Below are 27,175 nucleotides of genomic sequence, written 5' to 3' on the forward strand. Positions count from 1 at the left end.
ATACTGTGTGTAAGGGGTAACAGTGGCCATTATACTGTATCGGACTAGGGGCCATGATACTGTATGGCGTGCCATATGGGCCATCATACTATATGTGGGGGCTGTGGAGGACATCATGCTGGGTAAGGAGACAGTGTGAGGAGGGGTACAGTTTGGAAAAGGCCCTGTGGTGACAGAATGAGGGCATAGTATGAAGAGGGAGCACAAAATGGATATCGAGAGAGGTAGCATGAAAAGAGGACACAAAATGAAGAAACGTTAGCATGGCAGGGGGACCGTGCGGACATATAGAAAGTGTAAGGGAAAATAGTGGAGAGGGGACAGCCGTAATTGGTATTGGCCGTGGTTCAGATGGTGTGGTCGTTATAAGTGATAATGGCAGACAGTGTGGTGGTTATAGCTCATTATTGCGGACAGTGTGGAGGGTGTAGCTCAGCAGGGCAGACAGTATGGTGACCATATACCATAGAAGGCTTATTTAGAGAACAGTATGGACAGATATTTTTAGAAAGAGGACATTATAATGACACACTAATTTTTATTCACACTGTGTCAGGATGTGCTGCAAAAGAACGGAGAGTATGGAAGTCTGCAGAGAGGAGCTGTGGATGTGAAAAGTCATAAGGGCATCTTCACATGATGGCAACAAAAAGAAAGAGACAACTCATATCAGAAAAAATGTTGTCTATAAGGTTCCTGGATGTAAATGTTTATTTGTGATACTGACTACTTCTCATCTGTACTGTGGCACCTGTATGGTCCTGCAGTCTAATGATGACTGGTAACAACACCTCCCAGTACATCCTTGTCATTGTTTATTGGAAGTTGTAGGTTCATGTGATATAATTGGATATTGGGCTGACTTACAATTGATTGCTATTCGAAGCTTGCTGCTGTATTACTGTACAGATGGGGGTTCAGGTGATGTATTCATGTACTTATGGTGGTTCTGGTGATGTATTCGTTTACTGATGGTGAATTTGGTGATGCATTAATTTGCTCATAGTGGTTATGGTGATGTATTCATGTACTGATGGTGGTTGTGGTGATGTATGGCGCCCCTGAAGGTCCAGTCGCCACAGAGGTACTGCATCTCATCCAGAGGTGTGGTACCCCAACTGTCTGGTAAGGAAGGGACACTGTACAGAACCCTAACACTTGCACCCAACACCAGAACTCCCCAGGCTAGGGAGGGATTAGGCAGAATGTGTGGGTGGAGAGTGAGGAGTTGTCAGAAGGGAAGAGTTGTAGTGAGTGGTAGAAGGGAAGTGGAGCTGAGCAGACGTGTGGGTCTGCAGCTCCTGTGAGTGAGGAGAAAGAAAGGAAGGAAGCTCCCAGGAAAGAGAAGAGAGGATCTCAGGGGCACGGGAAGTGCAGGAGCCACATGTGGGGCCTGCATCCAGTCTGGCCAGCATCAGGTTGGAGGGACCAGGTTGCAGTAAGGGGAACCAGCCCCTGATCTAGTGGAAGAACTTCAAGTCTTAACTAGGAACCCAGAGGCTGTAGCGTCTGTAAGAACCACAGCCACATCCACCCATAACTGGCTAAAAAGGCAGCCGAATAGAATCCAGGGTACTGATAGGACGTCGCCTGATTAGGTTCGTGGTTGCTGGCTTAGGACATTGTGTGTCAGACACTGGGCAGGAGAAGTGGAAGCCAGCATGGCCAGGAAAGGCTAATAAAAGTGGGATCTGGACAGGAGCCCCAAGTTGCTGGAGAGTCTGCTGGACCACTCACCTAGAGGACACAACACCTCAGCTGGGGAGTAACACCTAATCTGTGAGTAAACGTGAAAACTGCATCTTGCTGTGTCCTTCCAATTCTTTCCTGAGACGGCTGTGTGGCACCCCAGGAGTTCGGGTACCACAGTAGTGCTGCCTTCCTCTCGGGGAGGGTAGTGCTATGCCTGGAAACAAGAGGGATCTCTTTGGCAGGTAAACCTCACACACAACACCTTCTGAATCCAGTCCAGGAGGGGGAGCTCAAAACCCTGTTTTAGGGCAGCTTCCCTGGATAAAGATCCTGGTTTGGAGGAGGAGCTAGTTTAGTCTGGATCAGATAGTCTGGAGAGCAGACAGGAAAAGAGCAGAGGAGAGATTTCAGGGTTCAAGGAGGCTACAAGTGGGCCTCGGGGGAGCCAAAGTGCAGAAACTGGGTACTGGGAGCCCGAGGCTAGAGTGAAACTGTAGGACACCTAGCAGAACTGGAGGGCAAAGAACTACACGTATACTACCCAAATGAAGCCTGTGGTACAGCAGCACCCTGGAGTCTCCGTGCAGAGACCCCAGAAGGAACGGCACAAGCTGCCTACCATACAGGCACCTGTCCCAGGACAGGGGAAAGAACCAGGATCTTGTTAGGACATTACAGACAGCAAGGGACTATAGCAAACGTGCAGTGGAAGGCTCCCAACCTGACTTGCCAAGGGGATTCCACTTGTTTCCGGGCTGCCTGGACTCCTAATGTACCTGTTGCCAGTACCCTGGACTGTGGCCTGCCAAGTACAGTAAACCAGGTAAAGACTTTACAACTTGTGTCCTTTACTCATTAACTGGCAAACACCATCATCACCATACACTCTAGGACCCCTGGGGACCTCGCTTCACCTGTGGGAAGCGTCACCATCATTGCTGCAACAACATCCCCCAGAGGACCCTTTTAAAGCAGCGTCAGTCCCCCTATTGACCGAACACTACAGGTGGTGTCACAACAGACTTATTCACAATTCCCCTTTTAAAGACCGTTCCCTTTTACAGTGAGTCCCAGGGCCACGGACCGGGTCACCGCCACTGTGACATCCCTTTTATTAGCCGACCGGACCCGATACCGAGTACCCTGCCCTGGTGGGCGACTCACCTGTCCTGCACCGATACCACCAACAGAACTTTACAACACACCCTTTTGCCTGCTGTGGGGCCAAGCTCCACCGGTGAGGAGCAGAACCATCTCAGCAGCATTACCATCGGTTCCAGCGGTCCCTTTAAGCAACGTCAGCTATCCCTGGCCGAATACCACAGGTAACGTCACGCACATTTTTCCCTTTTTCCCATAAACTTTATTCTCATTTTCTCATCCCCTTTAATTGGACGCCCAAGGCCACAGACCATACCACTGCTGCATTGACCTTCCCCTTTAAGAACTGTGTTGGGCCTGGAACCGAGTATCCCACGGCCCTGTGTGGCGCTCCAGATGTATTTATGTATTGATGATGGTGCTAGTGAAGCATTCAGGTACTAATAGTGGCTCTGGTGATGTATTCATGTACTGATGATGGTTTTAGTGATGCATTCATATACTTATTTCACCTTCTCCCTGCCCTACAAAATAATCTCTGCACAGATCTCTGGGCATGCCAAAATGTCTTCATCTGCCCCTCCCTGCAATGTGACAACTGTACAGGTCACAGAACATGGATATTGGGATATATAAATACGTACATATACTGTATTTATATTTATTTGGACACACTTTTATAAGTATTCAAGAGCCACTAGCAAACTGTTTTCTTACTTACGATAATAATGGGCGCAAACTGTAAAGCGCTGCGCAATATGTTAGCGCTATATAAAAATAAAGATTATTATTATTATTATTACTATGGTGGACTACAATTGAGTATTACTGGATATTGCAGAGTAAATGTCTGTCTGGCCATCACTATAATTCAGGCTGATCACATCTTAGAAATGAGGGTATGCCAAAATGGATCCCATATTTAGTTTTTTTTTCTGAAATGACCACTTTTAAATACAAATGAACTATATATGACAATCTATACTTTGAAATTACAATCTTTGGCTCCATTTCTTGAGATCACGAGAAGCACTCATCTCCAGTACACCTGTGTGACATGTCCTATACGTGACAAGAATAGGATTTTGGTGATGACTGATACTAATACCCATCATGATAAACAGATGTTTAGAGCAAACAGAAGAATGAGATTTGCTCCGAGTCTTGGCCATGAATTACTGTGCGGAGGATGCACCTGTTGTGTAGACAATGAGATCACAATGAACTGTTTTCTATTTATTTTCAGGATATTGTAGCCATAAAGATGACCTCTCGTATTTAGTGTACTATGTAGATGAGGCTTAGAGGTTTCTACATGGTGGACCTATTGTACTGACAGTGACTACAGTTTGTCTCCATTGGTCGGGCAGAAGAATGAACATGGTTAGGGTACGCCATGACTTTTGGTGCAACCTCTGTGACACCAATGTATGTTGACAGTGACGGAAATTGCCGTGTCAGAGTAGTGCTGCGTCCCTTTTACTGTTTTTTCCATTGCACAGCAGCCTCACATTGTGCAGGAAACTACAGCATGGACCTTTCTAAGTTACAACGGTGGAATACAACTTCCTCCAGAGTTGGGTGGTGGTTGCGACCCTCAAATGTGGTGAGCATTTAGCCAATATTCCAGCCATATTCGAAGCCTTTATCTTGCGATTCCCCATAGATTTGTTCCAGAAATTCTACATAAGTGATTGCCCTATATTAATGCTAATATTCCTCCCAAAAAACCCTTAGTCGATAAAATGATATATCCCTTACGCTCTACAGCATTACCCTACTATGGTAAAACTTATGGTGGAATACAACTTCCTCCAGTGTTGGGTGGTAGTTGCGACCCTCAAATGTGGTGAGCATTTAGCCAATATTCCAGCCATATTCGAACCCTTTATCTTGCGATTCCCCATAGATTTGTTCCAGAAATTCTACATAAGTGATTGCCCTATATTAATGCTAATATTCCTCCCAAAAAAACTCTTAGTCGATAAAATAGATATCTTCCTTATGCACTACAGCATTACCCTACTACAGTAGAACTTATGGTGGAATACAACTTCCTCCAGTGTTGGGTGGTGGTTGCGACCCTCAAATGTAGTGACCATTAAGCCAATATTCCAGCCATATTCGATCCCTTTATCTTGCGATTCCCCATAGATTTGTTCCAGAAATTCTACATAAGTGATTGCCCTATATTAATGCTAATATTCCTCCCAAAAAACCCTTAGTCGATAAAATAGATATATCCCTTACGCTCTGCAGCATTACCCGACTACGGTAGGACTTATGGTGGCAGTCATCCTAAACTTGCTGCTTCCAGTGATAATCATGACAAGAGTATAGTGAAAACTGATACAATAGAAAAGTGAACCCACAAGAAAACTGATAGGGCGAGACTCATGATCAAGCAACAATTGGCTGCCTCCATACCAAACAATGCAGAAGAAAGCAATATTTTCGAATCTTTGAAGGGAACATGTCATCAGAAAGTGACCTACTATTTAAATCAGATTTTTATGTTAAACTAATTTTTTTCGTTACTGAAGTTTTGTTTTTCTTTATTTTTTTTTTAACATCTCCATGTATAGTAAATAACACAGTTCTCACCATTCACAGTAGATGTCACAGCTCACCTTCTCCTCCTGTATATGGAAAATGAAGAAAAAAAATGATCAAAGATGTAAAACAAATACATTTAACAAAATAATCTTGTTTTAATCGAATGCCCATTTTCTGATGAGATACTGCCTTTAAAAAATAATATAATATTAATCAAATGATCTTGAAGATTTAGTTTAAAATGTAATTGGCCCGTGTACGCTCAAAAAACATGGTAGATGGAGAATTATAACCAAATAATATGACAGGTATTTGAATCAAGTTGTGGAGTGCCACAGATACCTTTATTTACAAAGCTTGACTTAATATTACCCTACAATGAACCATGACTACAGGCATCAATCATCAGGCCATGTTCTCGGAAGAAAAATACCTTGACATTAACCTGGATTTACATTATTTAAACAAGTAAAATTAAGTTAGTGTTAACAAAATATTAATAAAGCTGCGTGACTCCCAGCCCCCTCTTCACTAGGCTCCGAGTAGCTTAACACCGGAAAATGTTAAGTAAGACGCATACAGCCTGGAACTTATCAAGCCAATACCTACGTAAGGAAAGTCGTTGTCAAGATTTCGATTTAGTATGACTGTACTCGGCTGTCTCTATCAGCCCCCTGGCTATCTCTGTTTGCTGTCTCTATCAGCTCCTTGGATGTCTCTGTCAGTCCCAGATATTGAATGACGTAACAGATTGTATGCTTGATTGCAGCTTCATTAAATCTCCTCTTCATTATGGCCGTGAAGTCACTGAACAAGTTCTTTAATTCTAGGAACATTTCGCTGGTGACAAAGACATGGCTCGTTCATAGTCTCATGTTTTATGTATTAATAAATGGATGTGAAAAATAGACCATAAAGATACGAGACAGAGAAAGACTTGACGCCTTTGAAATGTGGTGCTGGAGAAGGTCATTATCAATACCATGGATGGCAAAAAGAACAAACAAATCAATTTAGGAACAAATCAAGCCAGACATGTCACTCAAAGCAAGGATCACCAAGATACAACTTACCTACTTTGGACACATCATATGAAGAGACCAATCACTGGAAGAGGACATCATGGACGGAAGACTAGATGGAACAAAGCAAAGAGGAAGAGCAGCAACCCGATGGCTTGATACTTTAAAAATAACAGCAGAGAAGACACTTGTAGACCTATCTAAGCTTGCCGAAGATCGTTCATCCATCCATCAAGTCGCCATGGCTCAAAATCAAGCCAAAGGCCGCTAAATAAATAAATAAATAAATTAAGGACCATAATTTCTGCAGTAAGACGTCCAGCAACGAACTCTTTTAGACTTCAATGGGTAGAGAAATTTGGACACATGTCCATTTATCAGTCTCTAAAGTTGCCAACTTTTCCACTTTTGCCTGGAGATTCCTTAGTGTTTGGAAGTAACCCTGGCAAGTTTGGGCTTGTCTTTTTCCTAAAAGGGGGAAAGTTTTACCCCATCCGGAAGTGGAAAGTCCAATCTGTTTTTTGAGTGTTACCAATGCTAGAATTAAACATCCCTATGATGTCAGCTGAGATGTGGTAGGATTGACTTCATCTTGGATAAGTAGGATCCTAACCATATGCCATGACTGCCTAAAGTGGAAAATCCAACTGCCCTAGGTATGTGTTCCCAGCAGCTAATAGTGTAGCTAAATGTAGAAGTCAAACCCAATTCTTGGTGACTGAAAGGGCTCAAAGTCCCCTGTGATGCACAAAACATCTGATAGGTGTTGAGCCTTGTTACAGATTTTTAGGGATGCAGAAATCTATTGAAATTTGAATTCGCCAGTTTGCCAAATTTTTCCCCAAAATTCGATATGCAGTGAATCGCAAGTACTGCATGGGCTCCAATCACCCTGAATAAACATGTGTAACACTCTGAGGTCTTGAAGGACTACGGTATATTAAATCCTTTCCAAGTATTTTAACACAAACATAGCCTTATTAATGTCCAAGTGACCTCAACACATACCGGTATGTCTACGGGTCAACGGATGGCAACTGTTCAGCAATGCTTTGCTGTCACACATTCATTCAGTTTATGTTTAGTTCTTTACGCCTTTCTCTCACTATCTTTATTGCTAAGCTGTGAGCTGTGATGTCCTGTCACTATCCAGATTCTTCCTTTTTTATTTTTTCTTCTATTTTAAATTTTGCATCCCTTAGAATTTTTTACCTAATGCAACAATCCATTTGCTACTGCCTAAATGGATGGAAGGAGGGTACCAGAATCTCAGAATCTTTTTCAATTATGAGCCCATAAGCGACCCCAGCTCGACACTGGTCTCAGCACTTCATCTTACCCAAAATACTGAGGAGTAGCCCTTAATTCCAGAAGTTCTCACTTTGGTCAACATTTCACACGTGTAAAATTGTAGGAACCAGACCCTGTAATGCTTTCATGATTTAACCAACTCATCATATTGAGATTTATATTGTAGATTATTTTGCAGGGGATCACTTGAGCATTTGCTGAACAAACTGTTGAGACGTTCACGCCGGGCGAATGGTAACTTGGCTTGTTTACAAAAGAGAAAAAAAAAGAGTTTCCATGTGTGAAAATTCACATCATTCTGCACAGTACGCATGCATTAAATCATCTGTCCATGAGGGATTATGATTTACGGCGCATGAAGTAATCAGATGATGGTGTCTGGATGTAAAGCGTTCAAACTGTGCTGTGATGTATATGGCTTGTCACGCGGGATCAGGATCTTGCTGTTAAAAATTTTAAAATGGTTATAAGGGATTATATAGTCAGATTTTTTTGTAATGAGAAAAAGCGCCACTGCAGTACATAGGCTATGCCTGGTATTGCAGGTCTAAGTTGTGTATGAGGTGCACAGTATATTGTCAGTTGAATATAAGAGGACCAGAGTTTTTAGTATTAAAAAATATAATTTATTAAACACAAAAAACATAAAAAATACAGAGAAATTTAACCCCTTAATGACAGCCAATACGTCTTTTAACTGACCTGAGATATTAGAGAATAGCCTCCCCATACAGGTGACAATCTAGCAGCTGTCAGCTGTCCACTATAGCTGACAACTTGCTGTACCAGCCACGATCAGTGTTTGCACCGTCCAAATCTGTTTAACCCCTTAGATGCTGCTTTCAATAGTGACTACATCATTATAAATGGTTTACAGACTGTGGGGGCTTCCTCCTAATCCCAATTTGTGCTCTCAGATCATGATTTTGTGGTCCTGATGTTTGCCATGGCAATTCACGACCAAATTCTGGCCTAAGAGTCTGCCGGCTGTTGTAACCTGTTCAGAAGTTAGAGGCATTTAGATGGTAAAAATACACATTTTCATTTCTGTCATGTCACTTTGCATTAATTCCGTAAAAGCAACTGAAGGGTTAATAAACTACCTGACAGCAGTTTTCAATATGTCAGGGGGTGCTGTTTTTTAAATGGTATCACTTTTGAGGGTTTCCAAATATATGGGACCCCTAAAGGCACATCAAACATGGATAAGTCCCTAAAAAAATAAATTTTGTAAATTTCCTTGAAAAAATGAAAAATTGCTGCTACATTTTTAAATCTCCTAAAAAGCTAACAAAATAAAAGAACATTTTACAAATGGTGCTGATATAAAGCCGACATGTGGGAAATGTTATTTATTAATGTTTTCCTGTGGCATGACTATCTGGATTAAATGGATAATCATTCAAAGTTTTAAAATTGCTAATTTTTAACATTTTTCTCAAATTTCTGATATTTTTTATAAATAAACACAAAACATATGGACCTAAATTTACCATTATCATAAAGTATAATGTGTCACAAAAAAAAAATCTAAAAATCACTGGGATTTGTTGACACTGGTCAGATTTCAAAAATTTGGCTCCGTCACTAAGGGGTTAAGTATCATATATAGTATATAAGCATGAAGATATAAAGGATAGTGTGATCCCTATAGTGCAAAAAACGCCAAGGGGTCGTAATCCTGGACTACAAGAGGTAGCGATGCACAATGTAAGAATACAATAACTGGCATGGATACAAGTAAATATGAACACCTATACTAACAGGTAAGATAATGTCCTTCCTAGTACTCCGTCAAATAGTTCCAGCCGTGCACCGATACTTCTATGTCATCAAGGGCACTTATTGCCCACAACCAAAGATTGCATAGTGAAAGGTTAATTACCCATAGCCTGTATGATGCCGTCCAGGACACGACCTCTCTCCCCGACACGCGTTTCGCGAGAGTAAATCTCGCTTCCTTGAGGACGGCATCATACAGGCTATGGGTAATTAACCTTTCACTATGCAATCTTTGGTTGTGGGCAATAAGTGCCCTTGATGACATAGAAGTATCGGTGCACGGCTGGAACTATTTGACGGACTACTAGGAAGGACATTATCTTACCTGTTAGTATAGGTGTTCATATTTACTTGTATCCATGCCAGTTATTGTATTCTTACATTGTGCATCGCTACCTCTTGTAGTCCAGGATTACGACCCCTTGGCGTTTTTTGCACTATAGGGATCACACTATCCTTTATATCTTCATGCTTATATACTATATATAATACTTAAATTTCTCTGTATTTTTTATGTTTTTTGTGTTTAATAAATTATATTTTTCAATACTAAAAACTCTGGTCCTCTTATATTCAATATGCTATAATTGAGTTAGTATTTTGGTACAAATTTTACATGCTGGCTTATTCTTGTATGTTATGCTAAGTATATTGTCAGTGTAGCAGATATAACAATTTTGTGGATTTGATATAGTAGTAGGCAGCTACGGACTGGGACTGAAATTCAGCCCTGGCATTTGCAATCACACAGGCCCATGTTGTTCCCATTTCCAAGCACCAGATGGGATATATTAGTAATATTACCCTGGATGGTGGAAAGCAAGATTTACTACAAGACCAATATTTATAATGATACCTGTGGCCTGCTGGTGTAAGTGTTAACAGTATGGGTCTTGAGAACACCGATTCTCTTAACAACGTCGCCGACAAGGCAGCCCACAACCAGACAGGCCCTTCTGGCATTTGCCAGAATTGCCAGATGGCCACTTCCGGCCCTGGTAGTAGGAATGCCGGTCCTGTACCAGTTCCTTGTGGTAGAAAACTTTATTAGGGGTTTACTAGAGGAGAGCGAATGTATTAAGATTAGTGTTGAGCGATACCGTCCGATACTTGAAAGTATCGGTATCGGATAGTATCGGCCGATACCCGAAAAATATCAGATATCGCCGATACCGATATCCGATACCAATACAAGTCAATGGGACATCAAGTATCGGAATGTATTCTGATGGTTCCCAGGGTCTGAAGGAGAGGAAACTCTCCTTCAGGCCCTGGGATCCATATTAATGTGTAAAATAAAGAATTAAAATAAAAAATATTGATATATTCACCTCTCCGGCGGCCCCTGGACATCACGCTGGTAACCGGCAGGCTTCTTTGTTTAAAATGCGCGCGTTTAGGACCTGAGGAATGACGTCGCGGCTTCTGATTGGTCGCGTGCCGCCCATGTGACCGCCACGCGACCAATCAGAAGCCGTGACGTCATTCGCAGGTCCTAAATTCCTAGAATTAGGAGTTTAGTGAATGAGAATGACGTCGCGGCTTCTGATTGGTCGCGTGGCGGTCACATGAGCGGCACGCGACCAATCAGAAGCCGCGACGTCATTCTCATTCACTAAACTCCTAATTCTAGGAATTTAGGACCTGCGAATGACGTCACGGCTTCTGATTGGTCGCGTGGCGGTCACATGGGAGGCACGCGACCAATCAGAAGCCGCGACGTCATTCGCAGGTCCTAAACGCGCTCATTTTAAACAAAGAAACCTGCCGGTTACCAGCGTGATGTCCAGGGGCCGCCGGAGAGGTGAATATATCAATATTTTTTATTTTAATTCTTTATTTTACACATCCCTATGGATCCGATACCGATACCCGATACCACAAAAGTATCGGATCTCGGTATCGGAATTCCGATACCGCAAGTATCGGCCGATACCCGATACTTGCGGTATCGGAATGCTCAACACTAATTAAGTTTCAAATTATCCAGCTTAGTTGAATGTTTCCAAAAAATTTCATTTGTCGCAAATTGCAAACCTCCAATTTTCCTGAAAGGACGTGTGTAATATTCTGATGTCTCCTTGGACTGTATCCAATGCCTTTTGATCTCTTCAACATGTCATGTCGAAAATGGTATCTGATCAAAGCTTTCAGTGGCTGTTGTGCCTACTACACTGAAACAGTTATGGAATCACCTACTCCCATGCTGACCACAGAGGAAAATCTCCTCCTGGAAAATCTTTCACTCAATATCAGCTCTTTACTGCTGATGCTAACACCTTTCTCCTATTATGGCCTCACCTTCCTGGCAGATATGCCTTATCCACTACACTACACAATCATCATTATCATCATCCCTGATCCGGCTGATAGTTATCTCTGTGTGGGAAATGTCTTTGCCCACCTTCTTAGTTCCCACTCGGCTGCCACTATTTCTGCCCCTACCACCACAGCTGACAGAGCCATCAACACCTGTAGGATGCTAGCAGGTGCGTAGGATGCAGTGACACACAGGAGGCAGAGCAAGGGTTAACAGGTCTTTTATATCAGAACAGTGAAAGTACAAGCAGGGGGGTAAGGGATGTGAACTTGCGGTTGGGGAAAGTGAAATGTAGAAGATAATAACAGGTTAACTTATCAGTCTCTGTGCGGTGGAGGAAGGTGGCTGGAAGATCCCTGGGCGGCGCCGCAGGTGATGCAAAATGTCTCCGATCCAGTCCCGCAGAAGGGCGAAGTACCGTCTCCTTGCGATGATAAATCCTCCGGGTGCTTTGGCATATGATCTCCTGATCCGCACACACGGTGGGGTAGAGATGAAGTTCGGCGGCACAGTGGAAGAAGCAGAAAGTTCAATAGACAAGGCCACAGTAGAGGAACACTGTCCAGAAGCACACAGTTCAGCGGACACAGGCACAGGCACGGGACAGTCCTCAGCAGGCAACGCAAGGATGGGACTAAGCGGTGCCTCCGCGGTGGTGAGCGAACCAAGGAACACATTCTATCCTGGTCACTACCCGGTGCGGATGTCTCTCTGTGCTTAGGGTAGTATGTGTCAGCAGTATTGCTAGCCGCGGATACAGGCACAGCTAGCTGGCGTGGGTCCGTCGAGAGGGAGTCAACCATCTCACTACTCACAAGCTCGTTCCCCACCAAATGTCCCGTCTTCCCGCTCACACTGCTATTTATGTCAGACCCGCCCCCACCAGTCAGGTATTCAGAACTGTGGCAGTCAGGCCCAGACACGCAGCGGGGACCGCTGACTCGGTACACCTCCCTACACACCACTAGGTGTTTCAATCGTGTCCTCTATCTTCTTTGGTCCTATTTCAATCGAGTACAAATGGTGACTGCCAGCTCATCTAGAAAATCATCTAGAAGAAGTTGTTGTGAAATGTCTTCCTATTCTCTCGGCGTTCTGTGGCTTATATGACTAATATGACTGAAGAGCAGAACAGACACATTGTGAATGAAATTGAAAGTCCGCAATGTGAAAGAACAACTATTATGGTGGTAAAGGAGCAGGACTATGCAGAACATTGACTCAAACTGACAGTGTCACTGTCAGAGGTAAAATCATCTTGCTGTTATGTGCTGTATGTTCCATAATGTCCTCCACTTCCTTCCCACTAATGTAAAGGAGAACAATTGTGACCTGCATTTGGCAGTGGTGGTGCTGCTTCTAGCAGCTCCCAATTTCTTTTCTGTAATAAAAGATTGACAGTCACTTCCAAATAGATAACTGGTGCAAATTACACTCTCTGACAGAAGTTATGTCGCTTATCCAATTTATGTAAATAAAAGCTTATAACCTGACGTTAAATTCATCCATTGGTTGTATAAATTATTCTTTTGAAAGCTGAAATCCTCCGAAATGTAGTTTAGGTTAAGAAAATAAATTGGCATCAATGCAGAAATATTGATCAGTTAATGGACACAGAAGGGTCAGATTTTGGCAAGACAAAGGTTTTGTCGCCTGGTCATATAATGCACCCAATCCTAGTTTACATCCTCATCTGTGCTCAGTTAATGATCAGTTAATTAGTGTGTGTGTATAAAGAGAAACCCAGCACCCCAGACCTTCACTTGAACTGCAACTTGAGCTCTGACAACATGCCAAAAATCCGCCCTGCGACCAAAGCCTGGATTATCAAGAGACTGAGGAGCAGATCCACTGCCGAGGTGGCTGGCACCTTTATTGTGTCTCAGCGTCAAGTACAAAGAATTAAAAAAAAGATTTGAAGAGACTGGAGATGTGTTTGACAAGCCCAGGTCCGGCAGACCCCACAAGACAACTGCTCAGGAGGAACATTTCTTGGTTAGAAAATCCAAAGCAAGCTCTTCTTCCACTGCAACAGAACTCCAACAGGCCTGGTCACCTCAAGTCCCTGTGTCAACTAGAACAGTTTGTAGGATTCTGTCTCAAAATGGCCTCCATGGTCGAATCAGTGCCGGAAGCCAGCACTAAACAAAAGGCAAATAAAAAACCATGTGGCATTTGCAAAGTCTCACAGCCTGCTAAACAGATGGATGCTGGAAAAGTGGCAGAAGGTGGATTTCTCTGATGAATCTTCAGTAGAATTACACCACTGCCACCGCAAACACTGCAGGAGACCTACTGGAGCCCGTATGGATCCAAAGTACACCCAGAAAACAGTTAAATTTGGTGGTGGAAAGATCATGGTCTGGGGTTACATTCAGTATGGGGGTGTGCGAAACATTTGCAATGTTTAAGGCAATATCAATAGCCTAAAATATCAAGAAGTATTAGCTACCTCTTATATTCCAAATCATAAAAGGGTCAAATTCTGCAGCAGGATGGTGCTCCATCTCATACATCCATCTCTACAACAACGTTCCTCCAGGCAAAAAAGATCAAGGTGCTCAAGGACTGGCCAGCCCAGTCACTAGACATGAACATCATTGAGCATGTTTGGGGTTGGATGAAAGAGGAAGCTTGGAAGACAAAACCAAAGAATCTAGATGAACTCTGGGAGGCATGTAAGACTGCATTCTTTGCTATTCCTGATGACTTTATTAATAAATTGTATGAATCATTGTTGAACCGCATGGATGCAGTCCTTCAAGCTCAAGGAAGTAACACAAAATATTAAATATGACTCTAATAGCACCACAACTTCATTCACCAATGTTATGCATCATATATTTGTATTTTAAGTTAATTATTTGTTTGAATATCACATTACTTTCTGTGGGAGACAAAACTTTTGTCTTGCCAAAATCTGACCATTCTGTGTCCATTAACTGATCAATATTTCTGCATTGATGACAATATATTTACTTAACCTAAACCCCATTTCGAGGGTTTCAGCTTTCAAAAGAATAATTTATACAACCAATGGATGAATTTAACGTCAGGTTATAAGCTTTTATTTACATAACATGGATAAGCGACATAACTTCTGTCAGGGAATGTAAGACTAGCCATCTCCCTACATAACTAACAAATAAAGTTGAACTCTTTAGCGCTATAGTATATAAACATGAAATATATGAAATTTCAATCGCATTATTGCTCTAGATAATAGTAAAGGCGACCTGGTTGGTCACATTTTTGGGAAGTCCAAGTAGTCTGTGACTCGTGCAATTTTCTGCAATATGTAAAATGGTGACTGCCAGTTTTGGTGATTCATCCAAATCAAATTGCTCATTGTTCAAATTCACAGCCCAGCTGCACCATATCATCAATCACACTGGCACTACTGCTCGTAACTCTCCTAACTCTCTTCCTCTATGGGCTGAAGTCTATATTATTCACAGACTACTAAACGCATCTTCTTCACTGCTGCATCTGTCTGGAGTATTTGTCCAATGTTTTAGAGTTTTCTCTGCTTATCTATATTACTGAGCTGTGATGTCCTATCACTATCCAGACTCACCCTAAAATGGCGGCTGTATTCCCTGACTTGGCTTTTATACAGGCTTTGACAGTCTCTCCTGATTGTCTGTGCTATAACATGCGATATGATTCATGCAAGGCATTATGTCAAAGCCCACAAAGTCACGCCCGTGATCATGTGAGCCTTCTCTGATTGATGTAATCTTTTGCTTGGTGAAAATGGCGCAAAGCTTTTTTTTGGCAATGTGCGCTAATTGAAACGTGAGTTGTTCAAATTTACTGGATCCATCGAATTTCACAAAATTTGACTGCTTTATGAGAAACTGGGAGCAAAGGGCAAAAAATAAAAATGCATGTGACCATTAGGCATTGCTCCAATATTTTTCTAGCAGTTTAGCTGAATTTTTCAACATTTTTTTACCGATATTTGTAGGTGATCTGCAATGCTGCTGGCATCTAGGATTTCAAAATATAAAATTGTGATTAATTATAATAAGCGACAGCCTATTGACGCTGCAGGTCGGAGATTAGTCAGTGGAGTTTGACACGCACTTAGGATTTCATAGCACAAGTAAAAATCATTACCTTCATCCAGAGACATGTGTAAAGAGTAGAGCATCTGTTCCAGGCTGCGGAAAGGCTAAAAGGAGCGCCTGTTTGCAGATTGTCTTGTCAGATCATCACTGTCTTTCATCTGATAGGATCAAAGAGTCCAGGATTAGTGTTAAAAAGACTTTGGAGAAAAGAGAACTTATTGGTTTTTGGGATTGCTGCGAGCCTTCAGTAGTACGCTGCTTAAATCAACTTGTCAGGTTCACCTCAATGTTGTATTTGAATGTATTGATTTTATTAAGCCTCTGCTTTGCTCATGAATTGTTCTGCTAGATTTGGAGAAGTAGATTGTGGTGGTTTTATATTTTCTTCTTTTGGTCACCATGTTGTGTTTGCTCTTGGAGGTACACTCATAACAATCATTCAATTGCATGTTTACTTTAAAGGGGTTTTCGGGACGCTAATACTGATTGTCAATTCTTAGAATAGGTCTACGATATTTCACCGGTGGAGATCTAGAGAACAGGACACAGCTACAGGACAAGGCACAACCATAACCATATTGTGTGGTTCTGTATCTGTGTGGGCTCTCACTGGAATGTTACAACCTTTTCTTCCTGCTGTTTGGAGTCCCAGAAGTTGGACCTTCACCAAACAAATATTGGTGATTTAATCCTATAAGGATAGGATTACATTTTCAGAAAACTCTTTTAATAAAAAAGATTTTCTCTTCTCTTTATCCACCCTTTAAAAAAAGATGACACTTGCAGATCAATTAGAGTAGACCAGTTTAAGTTTGGCCTTATTTAGACTTAAGTCCTAAGTTAGGCCTTTGTTCTCATACAGAAAAAATGGTCATCATCAGTGCTTGGTCAGTGTTGCAGTTTTGTCAGTGATTTTCTCAAAAAACCTAAATACAGTAAATTGCAAAGCTTTAGTACACGTTTGTTGTTTGTACAGAGACCATACTCACATTTGTCACCTATCAGTCTCTATGTGTCTTTCTCCCAAATCCTACACTTCAGCTACCCATACTCTTGTCCACTCATTTGGTCGACAGCCCTCTCTTCCAACATCCCCTCAAACACAAACTCATGGTTCAAACCCTGTTCGATAACTCTACAAAGGCCGCACATTAGGAGGTTGGCAGATCATGCAGAAACAAGCTTTTTTATCTTGTGTGTATGGGGGCCTTGAGGGCATTATCCCTTACTTCCCAGACCCAGCTGTTAAGGGACTTATCATTCCACTTATACTTGTCACTCTTGCCCTTACTCAATGGTTCTGTCCTTTTTGTCAAGGATACCTGTCACTATGTCATTCCTTCCTGCCTCTCAAGGTTAAAAGAAAATGGTTTCTGTCACACTGATGCCTAACTGGCCGACTCCCTGTTGGATGTCTAGATTATAAATTAGGCACTCTCCCCACCACATTCTCACTCACACGGAAAACAAGGGCCACTTAAATCCTGAAACTTTCAAGGGCCATGGGTAGGCCAACCATCTGTCTACATTTTCAATATTTTACTATCCAAAACTGAGTCTTCAGGTCACATCGCAGGCCTTTACTATAATCCATGCCGACATGTAGGGATTTTCTCAAACCCATTACAATACCCAACTACAGCCTCCCATGGTTTTGAGTTCATCTTTCTCATCGAATTTTTCTGATAACTCTATCAGCCCCAAAATACTACCTATCAGGTTTTCGCTCACCATCTACTCTGTGACCAAGTGTGACAGCCAACTAGTCTAACACTACGAGGTCAGCACTCATTCTGACAGGTAACCTTTGTCTGTGGCTCCTTAGACGTTTCTGACACAAAATCTAACCCCTTGTCCACCATTCCTACTCAGCAATTTATAAGTCACACACCTTTTCACCAAAATGGGATGGATAATCACTCTTGGTGATCAAAGTCTCCACCTGCCATTTGTTTAAATCAACATGACCATGTCCTCCACTTCAAATGGTAAATCTCACACTTCACCCAATGGCACCAATCAGCCGTATTTTATGGGCTCCTTCATGACTCTTCGACTAATGCAGTAGCGTAGCATGTAAGTTAACAAGCTGTCTACTCAGGTAGGTGCAGGCTCTTTCTGGGTTTAGCAAGGACAAGAAATCTCCTCTTTTACAGTCCCCAGAATCCATCTAATCCTCCACCAAGTCATACAGGTGAGCAAATCTCAAGGAGATCAGATTGGACAAATCTGCTTAGATTCAGCTGTCATATTTGATTTGGTCTGAATCTATACTGACCTGACAGTCCTGAAGAAGGAGTTAAAATAAAAACTTTACACTCACCTGTCTTCACCTGTTCTTACTCCGCCTTCACATCTTCTTGGTCCTTTTGTTTCTTCATCTTCTGTTTTCCTAAATTTTGGCGCATGAGATCCATCTCAGGCCTTTGTTTGACTACATGTGGTCCCATCGGAGAACAATGTACTGTATATAGTACACATGAGACCAATCACAGGCTTTAGATTGACCTCACTTTCCGAAATGGAGGAACAGAAGACTGCCTGTAGGGCCTATCTAATTAAAAAATATTTTCCAACTCATTAAACAGAAACTTTACAATTAATAAAGCGGTGTTCCTCACTTAGGATCTTCATTTATTAACCAGAGAAGAGAGAATGTTTTGTTCTGGAGGACACGGCTTATCAATGCATAACCTGGACGAATCAATGATTTCAAAATGAACACTGAAATACCAAAAATCCCCGGTGGTGGCACTGCAAGAAAATTAAACAGATGTCATTAAGTTCCTGAAATAATTTTGTGACCCCAGGATCTAAAATAAAAAAGGTCCATCTCTAAGATTATGTCCATATTAGTCAAAGATTGTAGAGGCCCAGAATTTCCAGAATTTATCACAAGAGCCTAGTGTATGGTTTATATCTAGCTTTATTTCATATTAATCACATTTATTCAATTGTGTCATTACATGAAAACATTTGGAATTTCCTTTGAAAGGTTTCCAATGCAAATATCCCCGATACCCGTTATGTTTGAAGTATGATAGGCGGCTGTTCTATTTCCAGGACCATGTTTTCATGTATTTATTTAATTACAAAGGCAGAAGTGAGTGAAAGAGATTGTTCTCTGTTACATGGACGAAGTCACCGGCCCCCGAACGTATTCATTCCTTTACAGCTCCATGAAAAATGATTTGCTACTGCTTTATGTTTCTTTTAAAGGCTAATTTTTCTTGAAATATTTCAATTAAACTTAAAGCGGGCTGTATAAATAGTACATACTGTTCATCATGACCACGCTCTTGACTCATGGAAAGATTGAATCAATGGTTGCTTTTTCTGTTTATTTAGTGTTGATTCTGAGATCAGGGGCGTAGCTAGAGCTGGTGTAAAGATAAGTGTGGATCGTCCCCCAAGGGCCGTGTGGTACTTGGTACCGGGTCCTTCGGTTTACAGGGGGATGTCACGGAGGCTGACCTAGTCCGTGGCCCTGTGGTATTAGGCCAGAGTGACCGACGCTGCTTTAAGGGGTCCGCTGGGGTGATGTTATGGCTGCTAGATGGTATACCTTCCCACAGGGGAAGTATGTCCCCAGGTCTTCCCAGTGTGTAGATGGTGGTATGGTGAGAGGCGCAGAGAAGAACGAGGACACAAGGTTGCAGTCTCTTTACCTTTACTGAAGACTTCAGCATCCACAGTCCAGGACACCAGATCATAGGGCAGGCAGAGTCCGGCCAGTTTGGAGGCAAGTCCAGAGTTCCCTTGTCCAAGTGGAAATCAGTAGCCTTCCCTTGCGCTGCAGTGGTGTAGTCCCTTACTGCCTATGGCTTTACATAAGGGTCTCACGGATGCGATGTTTCGCTCTCTCTGTTCCCTGTATTGGATAAGACAAAACCCGTATGTCTGGTGACTTGAGCCTGTTTATAGGGTCTCTTAGATAACCCGACTCTGTAGGTGCCACCATGCCTCCTGGGTGTAGGGGCTGACAGGTAACCTGCAATTAGCTGTCCTGTCGGTCTCTGAAATAAAGCGTACAGGTCCTTACTCCCTCGGTGTTCCGGCTACCGGGATTTTGCGCCTCAGAAGGAGGCAGCCTGAGCGGGACTGGTTTCCTTGTGGTATCCTCTCCCTTGCTGCGACTTCTTTCACGCTCGCTTCAATACCATTCTGCCTCTCAATGTCTCTTTGGGAGCTGCAGCTCTGAGGGCATGCACAGCTCCTTTAGCCTTCTGTTCTCCACAGACTACTGTCTGAAACTTTTCTAACTTTCCCTACAGACTACCATATATATATATATATATATATACATATATATATATATATATATACATATATATATATATATATGTATATATATATATATATATATACAGTACAATACAGTACAGACCAAAGGTTTGGGCACACCTTCTCATTTAAAGGTTTTTCTGTATTTTCATGACTATGAAAGTTGTACATTCACACTGAAGGCATCAAAACTATGAATTAACACATGTGGAATTATATACTTAACAAAAAAGTGTGAAACAACTGAAATTATGTCTTATATTCTAGGTTCTTGAAAGTAGCCACCTTTTGCTTTGATGACTGCTTTGCACGCTCTTGGCATTCTCTTGATGAGCTTCAAGAGGTAGTCACCGGGAATGGTCTTCCAACAATCTTGAAGGAGTTCCCAGAGATGCTTAGCACTTGTTGGCCCTTTTGCCTTCACTCTGCGGTCCAGCTCACCCCAAACCATCTCGATTGGGTTCAGGTCTGGTGACTGTGGAGGCCAGGTCATCTGGCGTAGCACCCCATCACTCTCCTTCTTGGTCAAATAGCCCTTACACAGCCTGGAGGTGTGTTTGGGGTCATTGTCCTGTTGAAAAATAAATGATGGTCCAACTAAACGCAAACCGGATGGAATAGCATGCCGCTGCCTGATGCTGTGGTAGCCATGCTGGTTCAGTATGCCTTGAATTTTGAATAAATCCCCAACAGTGTCATCAGCAAAGCACCCCCACACCATCACACCTCCTCCTCCATGCTTCACGGTGGGAACCAGGCATGTAGAGTCCATCCATTCACCTTTTCTGCATCGCACAAAGACACGGTGGTTGGAACCAAAGATCTCAAATTTGGACTCATCAGACCAAAGCACAGATTTCCACTGGTCTAATGTCCATTCCTTGTGTTCTTTAGCCCAAACAAGTCTCTTCTGCTTGTTGCCTCTCCTTAGCAGTGGTTTCCTAGCAGCTATTTTACCATGAAAGCCTGCTGCACAAAGTCTCCTCTTAACAGTTGTTGTAGAGATGTGTCTGCTGCTAGAACTCTGTGTGGAATTGACCTGGTCTCTAATCTGAGCTGCTGTTAACCTGCGATTTCTGAGGCTGGTGACTCGGATAAACTTATCCTCAGAAGCAGAGGTGACTCTTGGTCTTCCTTTCCTGGGGCGGTCCTCATGTAATAATAATAATCTTTATTTTTATATAGCGCTAACATATTCCGCAGCGCTTTACAATTTGCACACATTATCATCGCTGTCCCCAATGGAGCTCACAATCTAGAATCCCTATCAGTATGTCTTTGGAATGTGGGAGGAAACCGGAGTGCCCGGAGGAAACCCACGCAAACACGGAGAGAACATACAAACTCTTTGCAGATGTTGTCCTGGGTGGGATTCGAACCCAGGACCCCAGCGCTGCAAGGCTGCAGTGCTATCCACTGAGCCACCGTGCTGCCCTCATGTGAACCAGTTTCTTTGTAGCGCTTAATGGTTTTTGCCACTGCACGTGGGGACACTTTCAAAGTTTGCCCCATTTTTCGGACTGACTGACCTTCATGTCTTAAAGTAATGATGGCCACTCGTTTCTCTTTACTTAGCTGCTTTTTTCTTGCCATAATACAAATTCGAACAGTCTATTCAGTACAGTATGACTATCAGCTGTGTATCCACCAGACTTCTGCACAACACAACTGATGGTCCCAACCCCATTTATAAGGCAAGAAATCCCACTTATTGAAAACCATACCCGGTGACTACCTCTTGAAGCTCATCAAGAGAATGCCAAGAGTGTGCAAAGCAGTCATCAAAGCAAAAGGTGGCTACTTTGAAGAACCTAGAATATAAGATATAATTTCAGTTGTTTCACACTTTTTTGTTAAGTATATAATTCCACATGTGCTAATTCATAGTTTTGATGCCTTCAGTGTGAATGTATAACTTTCATAGTCATGAAAATACAGAAAAATCTTTAAATGAGAAGGTGTGTCCAAACTTTTGGTCTGTACTGTATATATATATTTATATAAGGGGAGTGACCTAATAAATAGGAGCAGAAGCTCCCCCTGGTGGCCTGGAGTGTGAACGTGTTGCATGTTTGTGATACCTGGATGCAGTTATCCTTCTTTGCCTCCAAACACATTATCACTCTCTCGAGAGTAAAGCAATACCACTGCGACGACCAGGACCCTGGGGCGCCGCAAGTGCAATACTGTCATTGCTCTGGTTATGTTTTTTTGTTGAAATTATTACGAAAATGCCAAACTTGTGTATTATTTTTTTTTATATTTTAATGATTAAAACAAATTCAGGGGCTTTAGATGCCAGAATTGATGGAGCCCTTGCTGTGATTAGGCCATTTAAATACCACGTGTCAGTAATTGACAGCAGCATTTAAATGGTTAAACAGTGCCGATCGGACTTCGCTCAGGTTGCTGCTGTTGTAGGCAAGTGCTGGCATTATGATACAGCCTGCACCTTCCGATTATGGAGCTTGTACAGTTACTGACATGGCAATGTACCGGAGGGGATTAAGAAGTGCGCACAAATTTGGCAATCATACTTCAATGTGCTAAGGATCAAGATTGGCGTACAAAACAATGGGCTAGATTAATTTCCCCAGTGCTGACAAATTTCCAAAAATTCCATGGAGGTGTTTGCATAAATCAAGAAACAATCCCTTGGTCCTAAAGCCCCTTCCTATAAAATTATCTGCCACGTCTTCTACCCTTGAGTCCACTTCTCCCAGATAATTTATTCTCCTACTTACTGTTCTTGATTATAGAAGAACCAACCAAAAGTTCAATAATTATCATATTACCAAGGAATTTTCCCATAGAATATTACTTTTCCGGGAAAATATGATGACTCATGGAAACGAGATGCCGCCTATGATTCCATAATACCATACCTTAGACTGCTGTAGGTGGAGCACATAGTTGGCAACAGACCCGAATTTGGCAGGACCGTCACGATTTTTTGGGATACAATCTTGACAAATTTGGGGCTAACAAAGGCTCAAAATGGGTGAGGTTTAAGAAATTCCTATGTGGAATTAGGGGCGTTCCAGACAGCACTTACCGGTAACTTGTTTTTCCCAGCTAACCCCTTTTTCATCTATCTACAGAATAGGTATAACTGGTTGATTGCTCGAACACTGTTCCATTCTATCCCCATAAGTCACTGCATTCAGCTTTTTCCAGAAGCCCCATAGAGAATGAATAGAGTGGCGGTTTGGAATCCGACCTGCTGCTCTATTTTGTTATGGGGATAAAAGTGTCCCATTGAGAATATTAGCTGCACCTCCTGCTACATAAAACAGTAGTGTTATAGATGGCACATTTTAGGTGGAAGGCATTCTATAGATATCCCATGCCCTGCAATACAGTGCCTGAGCACTTGGGAAGAGAGAGAGGACCCCGCTGATCATAAGAGCTTACACTCTACGGGAGAGAAAAAGTAAGGATGCCACTGACTGAAAGAGCTTACACTCTACAGAAGAAAGAGAGAGGACCTCACTGACCATAAGAGCTTATACTCTACAGAACAGAGAGAGGACCTCACTGACCATAAGAGCTTACACTCTACAGGAGAGAGAGGATCCTGCTGATCATAAGAACTTACACTCTACAGAACAGAGAGAAAACCTCAATGATCATAAGAGATTACATTCTACAGAACAGAGAGAGGACCTCACTGACCATAAGAGCTTACATTCTACAGAACAGAGAGAGGACCTCACTGACCATAAGAGCTTACATTCTACAGAACAGAGAGAGGACTTCACTGACCATAAGAGCTTACACTCTACAGAACAGAGAGAAAACCTCAATGATCATAAGAGATTACATTCTACAGAAGAGAGAGGACCTCACAGATCATAAGAGATTACACTCTACAGAAGAAATAGGACTTCACTGACCAAAAGAGCCTACACTCTACAGAAGAGAAAAAGAAGACCCCACTGATCATAAGAGCTTACACTCTACATAAGAGAGAGACTTGCTCAATGACTCTGGAGATAGAAAACAACTGCCATACAAACTGTGCTCTTCTGGGAACTGCTGATCTGTGAAGGCCAAGGTACTGACCATCACTGTAAAAGGTATCCACTAGATGTCATAGCTGCAGGAAGCTCACGAGGTCACGCAAAAAGACAATAGGCTGCTCTCTGATGCCTCAGCAGTGTGGGAAATGATACTTGGCAAGTTTATTATTTTTTTGCGCACTGCAAATTGAAACTCCAAGTATTCCAGTTCTCGAGAAACCAAGACTTTTAGGATACTCGACTCAATAGATCCAGGCTTCTTTAATAGCTATGGATTAAGACCTAAAAGCATCTAATTGCATGGGGTTTCCTTACTTTTTCTACAGTTCTTCTTCTGGCCAGTATCTATTTAAATACTATAAGCTATCATTTCAGGATAATATCTACATATGATTTTATACTATTACTATCACTTTTTTTAACCATAATTTCCAAGAAATGTACAGTTAGGTCCATATATATTTGGACAGAGACAACATTTTTCTAATTTTGGTTATAGACATTACCACAGTGAATTTTAAACAAAACAATTCAGATGCAGTTTAAGTTCAGACTTTCAGCTTTCATTTGAGGGTATCCACATTAAAATTGGATGAAGGGTTTAGGAGTTTCAGCTCCTTAACACGTGCCACCCTGTTTTTAAAGGGACCAAAAGTAATTGGACAATTGACTCCAAGGCTATTTCATGGACAGGTGTGGGCAATCCCTTCGTTATGTCATTCTCAATTAAGCAGATAAAAGGCCTGGAGTTGAATTGAGGTGTGGTGCTTGCATTTGGAAGGTTTTGCTGTGAAGTAAACATGAGGTCAAAGGAGCTCTCCATGCAGGTGAAACAAGCCATCCTTAAGCTGCGAAAACAGAAAAAAACCATCCGAGAAATTGCTACAATATTAGGAGTGGCAAAATCTACAGTTTGGTACATCCTGAGAAAGAAAGAAAGCACTGGTGAACTCATCAATGCAAAAAGACCTGGGCGCCCACGGAAGACAACAGTGGTGGATGATCGCAGAATAATCTCCATGGTGATAGGAAACCCCTTCACAACAGCCGACCAAGTGACCAACACTCTCCAGGAGGTAGGCGTATCAATATCCAAATCTTCCATAAAGTGAAGACTGCATGAAAGTAAATACAGAGGGTTCACTGCACGGTACAAGCCACTCCTGAGCATCAAGAATAAAAAGGCTAGACTGGACTTTGCTAAAAAAACATCTAAAAAAGCCAGCACAGTTCTGGAAGAACATTCTTTGGACAGATGAAACCAAGATCAACCTCTACCAGAATGATGGAAAGAGAAAAGTATGGCAAAGGCGTGGTACAGCTCATGATCCAAAGCCTACCACATCATCTGTAAAACACGGCGGAGGCAGTGTGATGGCTTGGGCATGCATGGCTGCCAGTGGCACTGGGTCACTAGTGTTTATTGATGATGTGACACAGGACAGAAGCAGCCAAATTAATTCTGAGATATTCAGAAACATACTGTGTGCTCAGATCCAGCCAAATGCAGCCAAACTGATTGGTCGTCGTTTCATACTACAGATGGACAATGACTCAAAACATAAAGCCAAAGCAACCCAGGAGTTTATTAAAGCAAAGAAGTGGAATATTCTTGAATGGCCAAGTCAGTCACCTGATCTCAACCCAATTGAGCTTGCATTTCACTTGTTAAAGACTAAATTTCAGACAGAAAGGCCCACAAACAAACAGCAACTGCAAACCACCACAGTGAAGGCCTGGCAGATCATCAAAAAGGAGGAAACACCGCGTCTGGTGATGTCCATGAGTTCAAGACTTCGGGCAGTAATTGCCCACAAAGGGTTTTCAACCAAGTACTAAAAATGAACATTTTATTTAAAATTATTGAATCTGTCCAATTACTTTTGGTCCCTTTAAAAACAGGGGTGGTACATGTTAAGGAGCTGAAACTCCTAAACCCTTGATCCAATTTTAATATGGATACCCTCAAATGAAAGCTGAAAGTCTGTACTTCAACTGCATCTGAATTGTTTTGTTTAAAATTCTTTGTGGTAATGTCTGTAACCAAAATTAGAAAAATGTTGTCTCTGTCCAAATATTTATGGACCTAACTGTATATCTCATTGGTTCAAAAGGGGATGTTCTTCAGCATCAAAGGAAAGTTAAGTTAAAACTTATCCTTTAATCATATAGCATAAACAATTGGCTGAATGTTAAAAAAATGTTGGAGAATATCCCTTTTTGGACCACTGGGGCTATTTAACCTGGAAGCTAGACCAGTGCATACAAAAATTCTAATAGGCCTTATAGGCAGGACCAAATTACGATTAGTGTTGCTAAAGGAAGAAAAAATAAGTGTGACGGGGAGAGGATCGGAGTTGTAGGGATGGGATATTGGGGGGCATAATTCGGACAATAATAGTCCATTTGGGGGTCTTACTTTCCTCTCAGCTTATGACATGTGGTGATGTATTGAGCAGAGATCTCCATCGGTGATTCCTCTTCCCCCAGTAGGATGCGGAGTTTCCTCTCCTCATCCATTGATGTGAGTGGAGAGTCTCTGGAAGTGGGAGGATCACACTGCTGAGTATTTGTTGCAGTGCGGCAAGAAGTGCGCCTCTTCCTCCAGGGCCCCCTGCTGACAGTGCTGGCACAGTCTGTTCTCCTGCGGCTTGTATGTCTGTCAGAGACTCCCTTTTTCCGCCTCTATGTTGTTGGCACTCAGTTTGTACAGACTCAGGGTCTGCCTGAATGGCGTAACCTCTTCAGATAAGGGGCCAAAGTATAGTGTCTCCACAGTGACTGGTAGATGATGAGTTTCTGGGTGTTTTCTAATTCACTTTTCTATCCCCTTATGTATTGCTTCTTGCAGCTCTCTGAGATCTCCTTTAATTAGGGTGTGTTGCTGACTTTGGCTGGACAGCTCAATAGGGCTTTATGATGATACAGAGCATCACCCCCAGTTCCTATGTGTTCCTGGTGTGATAGCGCCCTCTTGTGTATAGTGAGCCAAATGGGGAATCATCCCAGCTC

The 27,175-nt window shown here is 42.2% G+C and overlaps 1 long non-coding RNA gene across 1 annotated transcript; it reads right to left on the reverse strand.

Annotated features, from left to right (window-relative positions):
• Positions 1-11,992: 11,992 nt before the first annotated feature.
• On the reverse strand, positions 11,993-23,250 carry LOC138658372 (uncharacterized). The gene is made up of 4 exons (XR_011317473.1): positions 23,197-23,250; positions 18,181-18,611; positions 15,907-16,015; positions 11,993-12,250 (listed from the first exon to the last, which is right to left on the reverse strand). It is a non-coding gene; the product is annotated as an uncharacterized lncRNA (long non-coding RNA).
• Positions 23,251-27,175: the final 3,925 nt, after the last annotated feature.

The sequence above is a fragment of the Ranitomeya imitator genome, chromosome 1 (genome assembly GCF_032444005.1).
Source record: "Ranitomeya imitator isolate aRanImi1 chromosome 1, aRanImi1.pri, whole genome shotgun sequence".
NCBI classification, from domain to species: domain Eukaryota; kingdom Metazoa; phylum Chordata; class Amphibia; order Anura; family Dendrobatidae; genus Ranitomeya; species Ranitomeya imitator.